Source organism: Rhinoderma darwinii, chromosome 1 (genome assembly GCF_050947455.1).
Source record: "Rhinoderma darwinii isolate aRhiDar2 chromosome 1, aRhiDar2.hap1, whole genome shotgun sequence".
Lineage (NCBI taxonomy): Eukaryota > Metazoa > Chordata > Amphibia > Anura > Rhinodermatidae > Rhinoderma > Rhinoderma darwinii.
In genome coordinates this window covers 645,310,066-645,324,374 of record NC_134687.1, presented here as the reverse complement: position 1 = coordinate 645,324,374, position 14,309 = coordinate 645,310,066, and the positions used below count along the sequence as shown (strand labels likewise).

Genomic DNA, 14,309 nt, shown 5'->3' with positions numbered 1-14,309 from the left:
ACTCAATGATTGACAGCTCTCTGTATACACACTCATACAGGGGTGACTGATAACAGAGAGAACACCCGACCAGCGCTGCTCTCCACCTCATACACGGAAATAGCTAAAGGACCTGTGATGACGTCACTACCACGTGACTGGGGCGGGAGGGGTGGAGCTTATCAGTGGAGAAAGGTGGTGGATGAAGGACCTGTAACGTTGATCACGTGACATGAGGAGGCGGAACTATGATGTGTAAAGTGATGATGATCACGTGACATGAGGGGCGGAGTTCTGTTCCCTCCGGTTGGTGACGTCATCACGGGTCCTTTCCATGTATGAGGTAGAGAGCAGCGCTGGTCGGGTGTACGTGACTTCCGGTCACCGCTGTTGTTTAGTGTTCTCTCTGTTACCAGTCAGGAGATTTCCCATGATGCAGTAGTAAGGTAAGGTTACATGAGGTCATTTCTGTCCGGTTTTGGTGCGTTTTTGTCTGGCACAGTGTTGGTGATTATTATTATTTATATTAACCACTGTAAATATGAAATACAGGAGGGTTTAACCCCTTGGTGACATCAGATCTATAGTATTATGTTGTACGTGCGCCGTCACACTAGAAGGAGTGGAGCCTGCACCGTACACGACTACTGACCGCCGCCGGCAACCGCCAAGATCAGAGACAGCGCAATCCCGGCCGCTTAACCCCTCAGATGTCATGATTAATAGCGACCGCGGCATCTGATCAGTTAGAGATCACGGCTTCCTCTGTCCTCCGAAGAAACTGCGCGATATAGACCGGTTACCAGTGTAATATATTGTAATACATTTTTTGTTTTTTTACAAAAAAATGATGTAAACTTATAGTAACGCAATCGCCGCATCCGTTATGTCTAAATTATTAAAATCTCAAATTAATAATTCACATGTGAACGTCGCGCAATCACCGGAAATATAAAGCCCCTCACACCGCGCAATCACCGGAAATATAAAACCCCTCACACCGCGCAATCACCGGAAATATAACCCCCCCCACACCCCGCAATCACCGGAAATATAAAACCCCTCACACCGCGCAATCACCGGAAATATAAACCCCCTCACACCGCGCAATCACCGGAAATATAAATCCCTCACACCGCGCAATCACCGGAGATATAAACCCCCCACACCGCGCAATCACCGGAAATATATAAACCCCTCACACCGCGCAATCACCGGAAATATAAAACCCCTCACACCGCGCAATCACCGGAAATATAAAACCCCTCACACCGCGCAATCACCGGAAATATAACCCCCCCCACACCCCGCAATCACCGGAAATATAAAACCCCTCACACCGCGCAATCACCGGAAATATAAACCCCCTCACACCGCGCAATCACCGGAAATATAAATCCCTCACACCGCGCAATCACCGGAGATATAAACCCCCCACACCGCGCAATCACCGGAAATATATAAACCCCTCACACCGCGCAATCACCGGAAATATAAAACCCCTCACACCGCGCAATCACCGGAAATATAAACCCCTCACACCGCGCAATCACCGGAAATATAAACCCCCCACACCGCGCAATCACCGGAAATATAAACCCCTCACACCGCGCAATCACCGGAAATATATAAACCCCTCACACCGCGCAATCACCGGAAATATAAAACCCCTCACACCGCGCAATCACCGGAAATATAAAACCCCTCACACCGCGCAATCACCGGAAATATAAAACCCCTCACACCGCGCAATTACCGGAAATATAAAACCCCTCACACCGCGCAATTACCGGAAATATAAAACCCCTCACACCGCGCAATGACCGGAAATATAAACCCCCCCCCCACACCGCGCAATCAGCGGAAATATAAACCCCCCCCCACACCGCGCAATCAGCGGAAATATAAACCCCCCCCCCCACACCGCGCAATCACCGGAAATATAAAACCCCTCACACCGCGCAATCACCGGAAATATTAAACCCCTCACACCGCGCAATCACCGGAAATATAAAACCCCTCACACCGCGCAATCACCGGAAATATAAAACCCCTCATACCGCGCAATCACCGGAAATATAAACCCCTCACACCACGCAATCACCGGAAATATAAAACCCCTCACACCGCGCAATCACCGGAAATATAAAACCCCTCACACCGCGCAATCACCGGAAATATAAACCCCCTCACACCGCGCAACTACCGGAAATATAAAAACCCTCACACGGCGCAATCACCGGAAATATAAACCCCCTCACACCGCGCAATCACCGGAAATATAAAACCCCTCACACCGCGCAATCACCGGAAATATAAACCACCCCCCCACACCGCGCAATCACTGGAAATATAAACCCCTCACACCGCGCAATCACCGGAAATATAAACCACCCCCCCACACCGCGCAATCACTGGAAATATAAAACCCCTCACACCGCGCAATCACCGGAAATATAAAACCCCTCACACCGGAAATATAAAACCCCTCACACTGCGCAATCACCGGAAATATAACCCCCCCACACCGCGCATTCACCGGAAATATAAAACCCCCCCACACCGCGCAATCACTGGAAATATAAACCCCCTCACACCGCGCAATCACCGGAAATATAAACCCCCCACACCGCGCAATCACCGGAAATATAAAACCCCCCACCCCCCACGCCGCGCAATCACCAGAAATATAAAACCCCTCACACCGCGCAGTCACCGGAAATATAAAACCCCTCACACCGCGCAATCACCGGAAATATAAACCCCTCACACCGCGCAATCACCGGAAATATAAACCCCTCACACCGCGCAATCACCAGAAATATAAAACCCCTCACACCGTGCAATCACCGGAAATATAAAACCCCTCACACCGCGCAATCACCGGAAATATAAACCCCCCCCCACACCGCGCACTCACCAGAAATATAAAACCCCTCACACCGCGCAATCACCGGAAATATAAAACCCCTCACACCGCGCAATCACCGGAAATATAAAACCCCTCACACCGCGCAATCACCGGAAATATAAACCCCCCCCCCCCACACCGCGCAATCACCAGAAATATAAAACCCCTCACACCGCGCAATCACCGGAAATATAAAACCCCTCACACCGCGCAATCACCGGAAATATAAACCGCTCACACCGCGCAATCACCGGAAATATAAACCCCTCACACCGCGCAATCACCGGAAATATAAACCCCCCCACACAGCCCAGTCACCGGGAAATATAAACCCCTCACACCGCGCAATCACCGGAAATATAAACCCCTCACACCGCGCAATCACCGGAAATATAAAACCCCTCACACCGTGCAATCACCGGAAATATAAACCCCCTCACACCACGTAATCACCGGAAATATAAAACTCACACCGCGCAATCACCGGAAATAAAACCCCCTCACACCGCGCAATCACCGGAAATATAAACCCCTCACACCGCGCAATCACCGGAAATATAAACCCCCCCCCCCCCACACGCGCAATCACTGGAAATATAAAACCCCTCACACCGCGCAATCACCGGAAATATAAAACCCCTCACACCGCGCAATCACCGGAAATATAAACCCCCTCACACCGCGCAATCACCGGAAATATAAAACCCCTCACACCGCGCAATCACCGGAAATATAAAACCCCACACACCGCGCTATCACCGGAAATATAAAACCCCTCACACCACGTAATCACCGGAAATATAAAACCCCCCCTCACACCGCGCAATCACCGGAAATAAACCCCCTCACACCGCGCAATCACCGGAAATATAAACCCCTCACACCGCGCAATCACCGGAAATATAAACCCCCCCCACACCGCGCAATCACTGGAAATATAAACCCCTCACACCGCGCAATCACCGGAAATATAAAACCCCCCCACACCGCGCAATCACTGGAAATATAAACCCCCTCACACCGCGCAATCACCGGAAATATAAACCCCTCATACCGCGCAATCACCGGAAATATAAACCCCTCACACCGCGCAATCACCGGAAATATAAACCCCTCACACCGCTAAATCACCGGAAATATAAAACCCCTCACACCGCGCAATCACCGGAAATATAAACCCCTCACACCGCGCAATTACCGGAAATATAAAACCCCTCACACCACGCAATCACCGGAAATATAAAACCCCTCACACCGCGCAATCACCGGAAATATAAAACCCTTCACACCGCGCAATTACCGGAAATATAAAACCCCTCACACCGCGCAATCACCGGGAATATAAAACCCCTCACACCGCGCAATCACGGAAATATAACCCCCCCCCCCACACACCGCGCAATCACCGGAAATATTAAACCCCTCACACCGCGCAATCACCGGAAATATAAACCCCTCACACCCCTGCAATCACTGGAAATATAAACCCTTCACACCGCGCAATTACCGGAAATATAAAACCCCTCACACCGCGCAATTACCGGAAATATAAAACCCCTCACACCGCGCAATGACCGGAAATATAAAACCCCCCCCCACACCGCGCAATCAGCGGAAATATAAACCCCCCACACCGCGCAATCAGCGGAAATATAACCCCCCCCCCCACACAGCGCAATCACCGGAAATATAAAACCCCTCACACCGCGCAATCACCGGAAATATAAACCCCCTCACACCGCGCAATCACCGGAAATATAAACCCCCTCACACCGCGCAATCACCAGAAATATAAACCCCTCACACCGCGCAATCACCGGAAATATAAAACCCCTCACACCGCGCAATCACCGGAAATATAAAACCCCTCACACCGCGCAATCACCGGAAATATAAAACCCCTCATACCGCGCAATCACCGGAAATATAAACCCCTCACACCGCGCAATCACCGGAAATATAAACCCCTCACACCGCGAAATCACCGGAAATCTAAAACCCCTCAAACCGCGCAATTACCGGAAATATAAAACCCCTCACACCGCGCAATCACCGGGAATATAAAACCCCTCACACCGCGCAATCACCGGAAATATAAACCCCCCCCCCCACACCGCGCAATCACCGGAAATATAAAACCCCTCACACCGCGCAATCACCGGAAATATAAACCCCTCACACCGCGCAATCACCGGAAATATAAACCCCTCACACCGCGCAATCACCGGAAATATAAACCCCTCACACCGCGCAATCACCGGAAATATAAACCCCTCACACCGCGCAATCACCGGAAATATAAAACCCCTCACACCGTGCAATCACCGGAAATATAAAACCCCTCACACCGCGCAATCACCGGAAATATAAAACCCCTCACACCGCATAATCACCGGAAATATAAACCCCTCACACCGCGCAATCACCGGAAATATAAACCCCTCACACCGCGCAATCACCGGAAATATAAAACCCCTCACACCGCATAATCACCGGAAATATAAACCCCTCACACCGCGCAATCACCGGAAATATAAACCCCTCACACCGCGCAATCACCGGAAATATAAAACCCCTCACACCGCGCATTCACCGAAAATATAAACCCCCTCACACCGCGCAATCACCGGAAATATAAAACCCCTCACACCGCGCAATCACCGGAAATATAAACCCCCTCACACCGCGCAATCACCGGAAATATAAAACCCCTCACACCACGAATCACCGGAAATATAAACTCCCTCACACCGCGCAATCACCGGAAATATAAACCCCCTCACACCGCGCAATCACTGGAAATATAAAACCCCTCACACTGCGCAATCACCGGAAATATAAACCCCTCACACCGCGCAATCACCGGAAATATAAAGCCCTTCACACCGCGCAATCACCGTAAATATAAACCCCCCCACACCGCGCAATCACCGGAAATATAAACCCCTCACACCGCGCAATCACCGGAAATATAAACCCCCCCCCTCACACCGCGCAATCACCGGAAATATAAACCCCCTCACACCGCGCAATCACCGGAAATATAAACCCCTCACACCGCGCAATCACCGGAAATATAAACCCCCTCACACCGCGCAATCACCGGAAATATAAAACCCCTCACACCACGAATCACCGGAAATATAAACTCCCTCACACCGCGCAATCACCGGAAATATAAACCCCCTCACACCGCGCAATCACTGGAAATATAAAACCCCTCACACTGCGCAATCACCGGAAATATAAACCCCTCACACCGCGCAATCACCGGAAATATAAAGCCCTTCACACCGCGCAATCACCGTAAATATAAACCCCCCCCACACCGCGCAATCACCGGAAATATAAACCCCTCACACCGCGCAATCACCGGAAATATAAACCCCCCCCCTCACACCGCGCAATCACCGGAAATATAAACCCCCTCACACCGCGCAATCACCGGAAATATAAACCCCTCACACCGCGCAATCACCGGAAATATAAACCCCCCCACACCGCGCAATCACCGGAAATATAAACCCCTCACACCGCGCAATCACCGGAAATATAAACCCCCCCACACCGCGCAATCACCGGAAATATAAACCCCTCACACCGCGCAATCACCGGAAATATAAAACCCCTCACACCGCGCAATCACCGGAAATATAAACCACCCCCCCACACCGCGCAATCACTGGAAATATAAACCCCTCACACCGCGCAATCACCGGAAATATAAACCACCCCCCCACACCGCGCAATCACTGGAAATATAAAACCCCTCACACCGCGCAATCACCGGAAATATAAAACCCCTCACACCGGAAATATAAAACCCCTCACACTGCGCAATCACCGGAAATATAACCCCCCCACACCGCGCATTCACCGGAAATATAAAACCCCCCCACACCGCGCAATCACTGGAAATATAAACCCCCTCACACCGCGCAATCACCGGAAATATAAACCCCCCACACCGCGCAATCACCGGAAATATAAAACCCCCCCCCCCCCCACGCCGCGCAATCACCAGAAATATAAAACCCCTCACACCGCGCAGTCACCGGAAATATAAAACCCCTCACACCGCGCAATCACCGGAAATATAAACCCCTCACACCGCGCAATCACCGGAAATATAAACCCCTCACACCGCGCAATCACCAGAAATATAAAACCCCTCACACCGTGCAATCACCGGAAATATAAAACCCCTCACACCGCGCAATCACCGGAAATATAAACCCCCCCCCACACCGCGCACTCACCAGAAATATAAAACCCCTCACACCGCGCAATCACCGGAAATATAAAACCCCTCACACCGCGCAATCACCGGAAATATAAAACCCCTCACACCGCGCAATCACCGGAAATATAAACCGCTCACACCGCGCAATCACCGGAAATATAAACCCCTCACACCGCGCAATCACCGGAAATATAAACCCCCCCACACAGCCCAGTCACCGGGAAATATAAACCCCTCACACCGCGCAATCACCGGAAATATAAACCCCTCACACCGCGCAATCACCGGAAATATAAAACCCCTCACACCGTGCAATCACCGGAAATATAAACCCCCTCACACCACGTAATCACCGGAAATATAAAACTCACACCGCGCAATCACCGGAAATAAAACCCCCTCACACCGCGCAATCACCGGAAATATAAACCCCTCACACCGCGCAATCACCGGAAATATAAACCCCCCCCCCCCCCACACGCGCAATCACTGGAAATATAAAACCCCTCACACCGCGCAATCACCGGAAATATAAAACCCCTCACACCGCGCAATCACCGGAAATATAAACCCCCTCACACCGCGCAATCACCGGAAATATAAAACCCCTCACACCGCGCAATCACCGGAAATATAAAACCCCACACACCGCGCTATCACCGGAAATATAAAACCCCTCACACCATGTAATCACCGGAAATATAAAACCCCCCCCTCACACCGCGCAATCACCGGAAATAAAACCCCCTCACACCGCGCAATCACCGGAAATATAAACCCCTCACACCGCGCAATCACCGGAAATATAAACCCCCCCCCACACCGCGCAATCACTGGAAATATAAACCCCTCACACCGCGCAATCACCGGAAATATAAAACCCCCCCACACCGCGCAATCACTGGAAATATAAACCCCCTCACACCGCGCAATCACCGGAAATATAAACCCCTCATACCGCGCAATCACCGGAAATATAAACCCCTCACACCGCGCAATCACCGGAAATATAAACCCCTCACACCGCTAAATCACCGGAAATATAAAACCCCTCACACCGCGCAATCACCGGAAATATAAACCCCTCACACCGCGCAATTACCGGAAATATAAAACCCCTCACACCACGCAATCACCGGAAATATAAAACCCCTCACACCGCGCAATCACCGGAAATATAAAACCCTTCACACCGCGCAATTACCGGAAATATAAAACCCCTCACACCGCGCAATCACCGGGAATATAAAACCCCTCACACCGCGCAATCACGGAAATATAAACCCCCCCCCCCACACCGCGCAATCACCGGAAATATTAAACCCCTCACACCGCGCAATCACCGGAAATATAAACCCCTCACACCCCTGCAATCACTGGAAATATAAACCCTTCACACCGCGCAATTACCGGAAATATAAAACCCCTCACACCGCGCAATTACCGGAAATATAAAACCCCTCACACCGCGCAATGACCGGAAATATAAAACCCCCCCCACACCGCGCAATCAGCGGAAATATAAACCCCCCACACCGCGCAATCAGCGGAAATATAACCCCCCCCCCCACACAGCGCAATCACCGGAAATATAAAACCCCTCACACCGCGCAATCACCGGAAATATAAACCCCCTCACACCGCGCAATCACCGGAAATATAAACCCCCTCACACCGCGCAATCACCAGAAATATAAACCCCTCACACCGCGCAATCACCGGAAATATAAAACCCCTCACACCGCGCAATCACCGGAAATATAAAACCCCTCACACCGCGCAATCACCGGAAATATAAAACCCCTCATACCGCGCAATCACCGGAAATATAAACCCCTCACACCGCGCAATCACCGGAAATATAAACCCCTCACACCGCGAAATCACCGGAAATCTAAAACCCCTCAAACCGCGCAATCACCGGAAATATAAACCCCTCACTCCGCGCAATTACCGGAAATATAAAACCCCTCACACCGCGCAATTACCGGAAATATAAAACCCCTCACACCGCGCAATCACCGGGAATATAAAACCCCTCACACCGCGCAATCACCGGAAATATAAACCCCCCCCCCCACACCGCGCAATCACCGGAAATATAAAACCCCTCACACCGCGCAATCACCGGAAATATAAACCCCTCACACCGCGCAATCACCGGAAATATAAACCCCTCACACCGCGCAATCACCGGAAATATAAACCCCTCACACCCCTGCAATCACTGGAAATATAAACCCTTCACACCGCGCAATCACCGGAAATATAAACCCCCCACCACCGCGCAATCACCGGAAATATAAACCCCCTCACAACGCGCAATCACCGAAAATATAAACCCCCTCACACCGCGCAATCGCCTGAAATATAAACCCCTCACACCGCGCAATCACCGGAAATATAAACCCCTCACACCGCGCAATCACCGGAAATATAAAACCCCTCACACCGTGCAATCACCGGAAATATAAACCCCTCACACCGCGCAATTACCGGAAATATAAAACCCCTCACACCACGCAATTACCGGAAATATAAAACCCCTCACACCGCGCAATTACCGGAAATATAAAACCCCTCACACCGCGCAATCACCGGGAATATAAAACCCCTCACACCGCGCAATCACCGGAAATATAAACCCCCCCCCCAAACCGCGCAATCACCGGAAATATAAAACCCCTCACACCGCGCAATCACCGGAAATATAAACCCCTCACACCGCGCAATCACCGGAAATATAAACCCCCTCACACCGCGCAATCACCGGAAATATAAACCCCCTCACACCGCGCAATCACCGGAAATATAAACCCCCTCACACCGCGCAATCACCGGAAATATAAACCCCTCACACCGCGCAATCACCGGAAATATAAACCCCTCACACCGCGCAATCACCGGAAATATAAACCCCTCACACCGCGCAATCACCGGAAATATAAAAGCCCTCACACCGCGCAATCACCGGAAATATAAAACCCCACACACCGCGCAATCACCGGAAATATAAACCCCCTCACACCGTGCAATCACCGGAAATATAAAACCCCCCTCACACCGCGCAATCACCGGAAATAAAACCCCCCACACCGCGCAATCACCGGAAATAAAACCCCCTCACACCGCGCAATCACCGGAAATATAAACCCCTCACACCGCGCAATCACCGGAAATATAAACCCCCCCACACCGCGCAATCACCGGAAATATAAAACCCCCCTCACACCGCGCAATCACCGGAAATATAAAACCCCTCACACCGCGCAATCACGGGAAATATAAAACCCCTCACACCGCGCAATCACGGGAAATATAAAACCCTCACACCGCGCAATCACCGGAAATATAAAACCCCTCACACCGCGCAATCACCGGAAATATAAACCCCTCACACCGCGCAATCACCGGAAATATAAAACCCCTCACACCGCGCAATCACCGGTAATATAAACCCCTCACACCGCGCAATTACCGGAAATATAAAACCCCTCACACCGCGCAATCACCGGGAATATAAAACCCCTCACACCGCGCTATCACCGGGAATATAAAACCCCTCACACCGCGCAATTACCGGAAATATAAAACCCCTCACACCGCGCAATTACCGGAAATATAAAACCCCTCACACCGCGCAATCACCGGAAATATAAACCCCTCACACCGCGCAATCACCGGAAATATAAACCCCCCCCCCAAAGCGCGCAATCACCGGAAATATAAAACCCCTCACACCCCGCAATCACCGGAAATATAAACCCCTCACACCGCGCAATCACCGGAAATATAAACCCCTCACACCGCGCAATCACCGGAAATATAAACCCCCCACACCGCGCAATCACCGGAAATATAAACCCCCTCACACCGCGCAATCACCGGAAATATAAACCCCCTCACACCGCGCAATCACCGGAAATATAAACCCCCCTCACACCGCGCAATCACCGGAAATATAAACCCCTCACACCGCGCAATTACCGGAAATATAAAACCCCTCACACCGCGCAATCACCGGAAATATAAAACCCCTCACACCGCGCAATCACCGGAAATATAAAACCCCACACACCGCGCAATCACCGGAAATATAAACCCCCTCACACCGTGCAATCACGGGAAATATAAAACCCCCCTCACACCGCGCAATCACCGGAAATAAAACCCCCTCACACCGCGCAATCACCGGAAATAAAACCCCCTCACACCGCGCAATCACCGGAAATATAAACCCCTCACACCGCGCAATCACCGGAAATATAAACCCCCCCACACCGCGCAATCACCGGAAATATAAAACCCCCCTCACACCGCGCAATCACCGGAAATATAAAACCCCTCACACCGCGCAATCACCGGAAATATAAACCCCCCCCACACCGCGCAATCACCGGAAATATAAACCCCCCACACCGCGCAATCACCGGAAATATAAAACCCCTCACACCGCGCAATCACCGGAAATATAAACCCCTCACACCGCGCAATCACCGGAAATATAAAACCCCTCACACCGCGCAATCACCGGAAATATAAACCCCTCACACCGCGCAATCACCGGAAATATAAACCCCTCACACCGCGCAATCACCGGAAATATAAAACCCCTCACACCGCGCAATCACCGGAAATATAAAACCCCTCACACCGCGCAATCACCGGAAATATAAACCCCTCACACCGCGCAATCACCGGAAATATAAAACCCCTCACACCGCGCAATCACCGGAAATATAAAACCCCTCACACCGCGCAATCACCGGAAATATAAAACCCCTCACACCGCGCAATTACCGGAAATAAAAAACCCCTCACACCGCGCAATTACCAGAAATATAAAACCCCTCACACCGCGCAATGACCGGAAATATAAACCCCCCCCCCACACCGCGCAATCAGCGGAAATATAAACCCCCCCCACACCGCGCAATCAGCGGAAATATAAACCCCCCCCCCCCCACACCGCGCAATCACCGGAAATATAAAACCCCTCACACAGCGCAATCACCGGAAATATAAAACCCCTCACACCGCGCAATCACCGGAAATATATACCCCCCACACCACGCAATCACCGGAAATATAAACCCCCTCACACCGCGCAATCACCGGAAATATAAACCCCCTCACACCGCGCAATCACCGGAAATATAAACCCCCTCACACCGCGCAACCACCGGAAATATAAACCCCCTCACACCGCGCAATCACCGGAAATATAAACCCCTCACACCGCGCAATCACCGGAAATATAAAACCCCTCACACGGCGCAATCACCGGAAATATAAAACCCCTCACACGGCGCAATCACCGGAAATATAAAACCCCTCACACCGCGCAATCACCGGAAATATAAAACCTCTCACACCGCGCAATCACCGGAAATATAAAACCCCCCACACCGCGCAATCACCGGAAATATAAAACCCCTCACACCGGAAATATAAAACCGCGCAATCACCGGAAATATAAAACCCCTCACACCGCGCAATCACCGGAAATATAAACCCCTCACACCGCGCAAGCACCGGAAATATAAACCCCCCACACCGCGCAATCACCGGAAATATAAAACCCCTCACACCGCGCAATCACCGGAAATATAAACCCCTCACACCGCGCAATCACCGGAAATATAAAACCCCTCACACCGCGCAATCACCGGAAATATAAACCCCTCACACCGCGCAATCACCGGAAATATAAACCCCTCACACCGCGCAATCACCGGAAATATAAAACCCCTCACACCGCGCAATCACCGGAAATATAAAACCCCTCACACCGCGCAATCACCGGAAATATAAAACCCCTCACACCGCGCAATCACCGGAAATATAAACCCCTCACACCGCGCAATCACCGGAAATATAAAACCCCTCACACCGCGCAATCACCGGAAATATAAAACCCCTCACACCGCGCAATCACCGGAAATATAAAACCCCTCACACCGCGCAATTACCGGAAATATAAAACCCCTCACACCGCGCAATTACCGGAAATATAAAACCCCTCACACCGCGCAATGACCGGAAATATAAACCCCCCCCCCCACACCGCGCAATCAGCGGAAATATAAACCCCCCCCCCCCCACACCGCGCAATCAGCGGAAATATAAACCCCCCCCCCCCACACCGCGCAATCACCGGAAATATAAAACCCCTCACACAGCGCAATCAACGGAAATATAACCCCCCTCACACCGCGCAATCACCGGAAATATAAACCCCCTCACACCGCGCAATCACCGGAAATATAAACCCCTCACACCGCGCAATCACCGGAAATATAAAACCCCTCACACCGCGCAATCACCGGAAATATAAAACCCCTCATACCGCGCAATCACCGGAAATATAAACCCCTCACACCGCGCAATCACCGGAATATAAACCCCCCACACCGCGCAATCACCGGAAATATAAACCCCTCTCACCGCGCAATCACCGGAAATATAAACCCCCCACACCGCGCAATCACCGAAAATATAAACCCCCTCACACCGCGCAATCACCGGAAATATAAACCCCTCACACCGCGCAATCACCGGAAATATAAAACCCCTCACACCGCGCAATCACCGGAAATATAAACCCCTCACACCGCGCAATCACCGGAAATATAAACCCCCTCACACCGCGCAATCACCTGAAATATAAACCCCTCACACCGCGCAATCACCGGAAATATAAACCCCTCACACCGCGCAATCACCGGAAATATAAAACCCCTCACACCGCGCAATCACCGGAAATATAAACCCCCCACACCGCGCAATCACCGGAAATATAAACCCCCTCACACCGCGCAATCACCGGAAATATAAACCCCCTCACACCGCGCAATCACCGGAAATATAAAACCCCTCACACCGGAAATATAAACCCCCCCCACACCGCGCAATCACCGGAAATATAAAACCCCCCTCACACCGCGCAATCACCGGAAATATAAAACCCCTCACACCGCGCAATTACCGGAAATATAAAACCCCTCACACCGCGCAATGACCGGAAATATAAACCCCCTCACACCGCGCAATGACCGGAAATATAAACCCCCCCCCCAACACCGCGCAATCAGCGGAAATATAAACACCCCCCCCACACCGCGCAATCACCGGAAATATAAACCCCCCCCCCCACACCGCGCAATCACCGGAAAT

The 14,309-nt window shown here is 51.1% G+C and overlaps 1 protein-coding gene across 1 annotated transcript in view; it reads left to right on the top strand.

Annotated features, from left to right (window-relative positions):
- The first annotated feature begins 295 nt into the window (after positions 1-295).
- The window catches only part of LOC142664069 (uncharacterized), a 286,823-nt gene continuing 272,809 nt past the window's right edge, over positions 296-14,309 (top strand). Inside the window, exon 1 of the mRNA XM_075843106.1 lies at positions 296-425. The gene's annotated coding sequence lies outside the window, so the exon portion shown is untranslated. The remainder of the gene's footprint in view (positions 426-14,309) is intronic.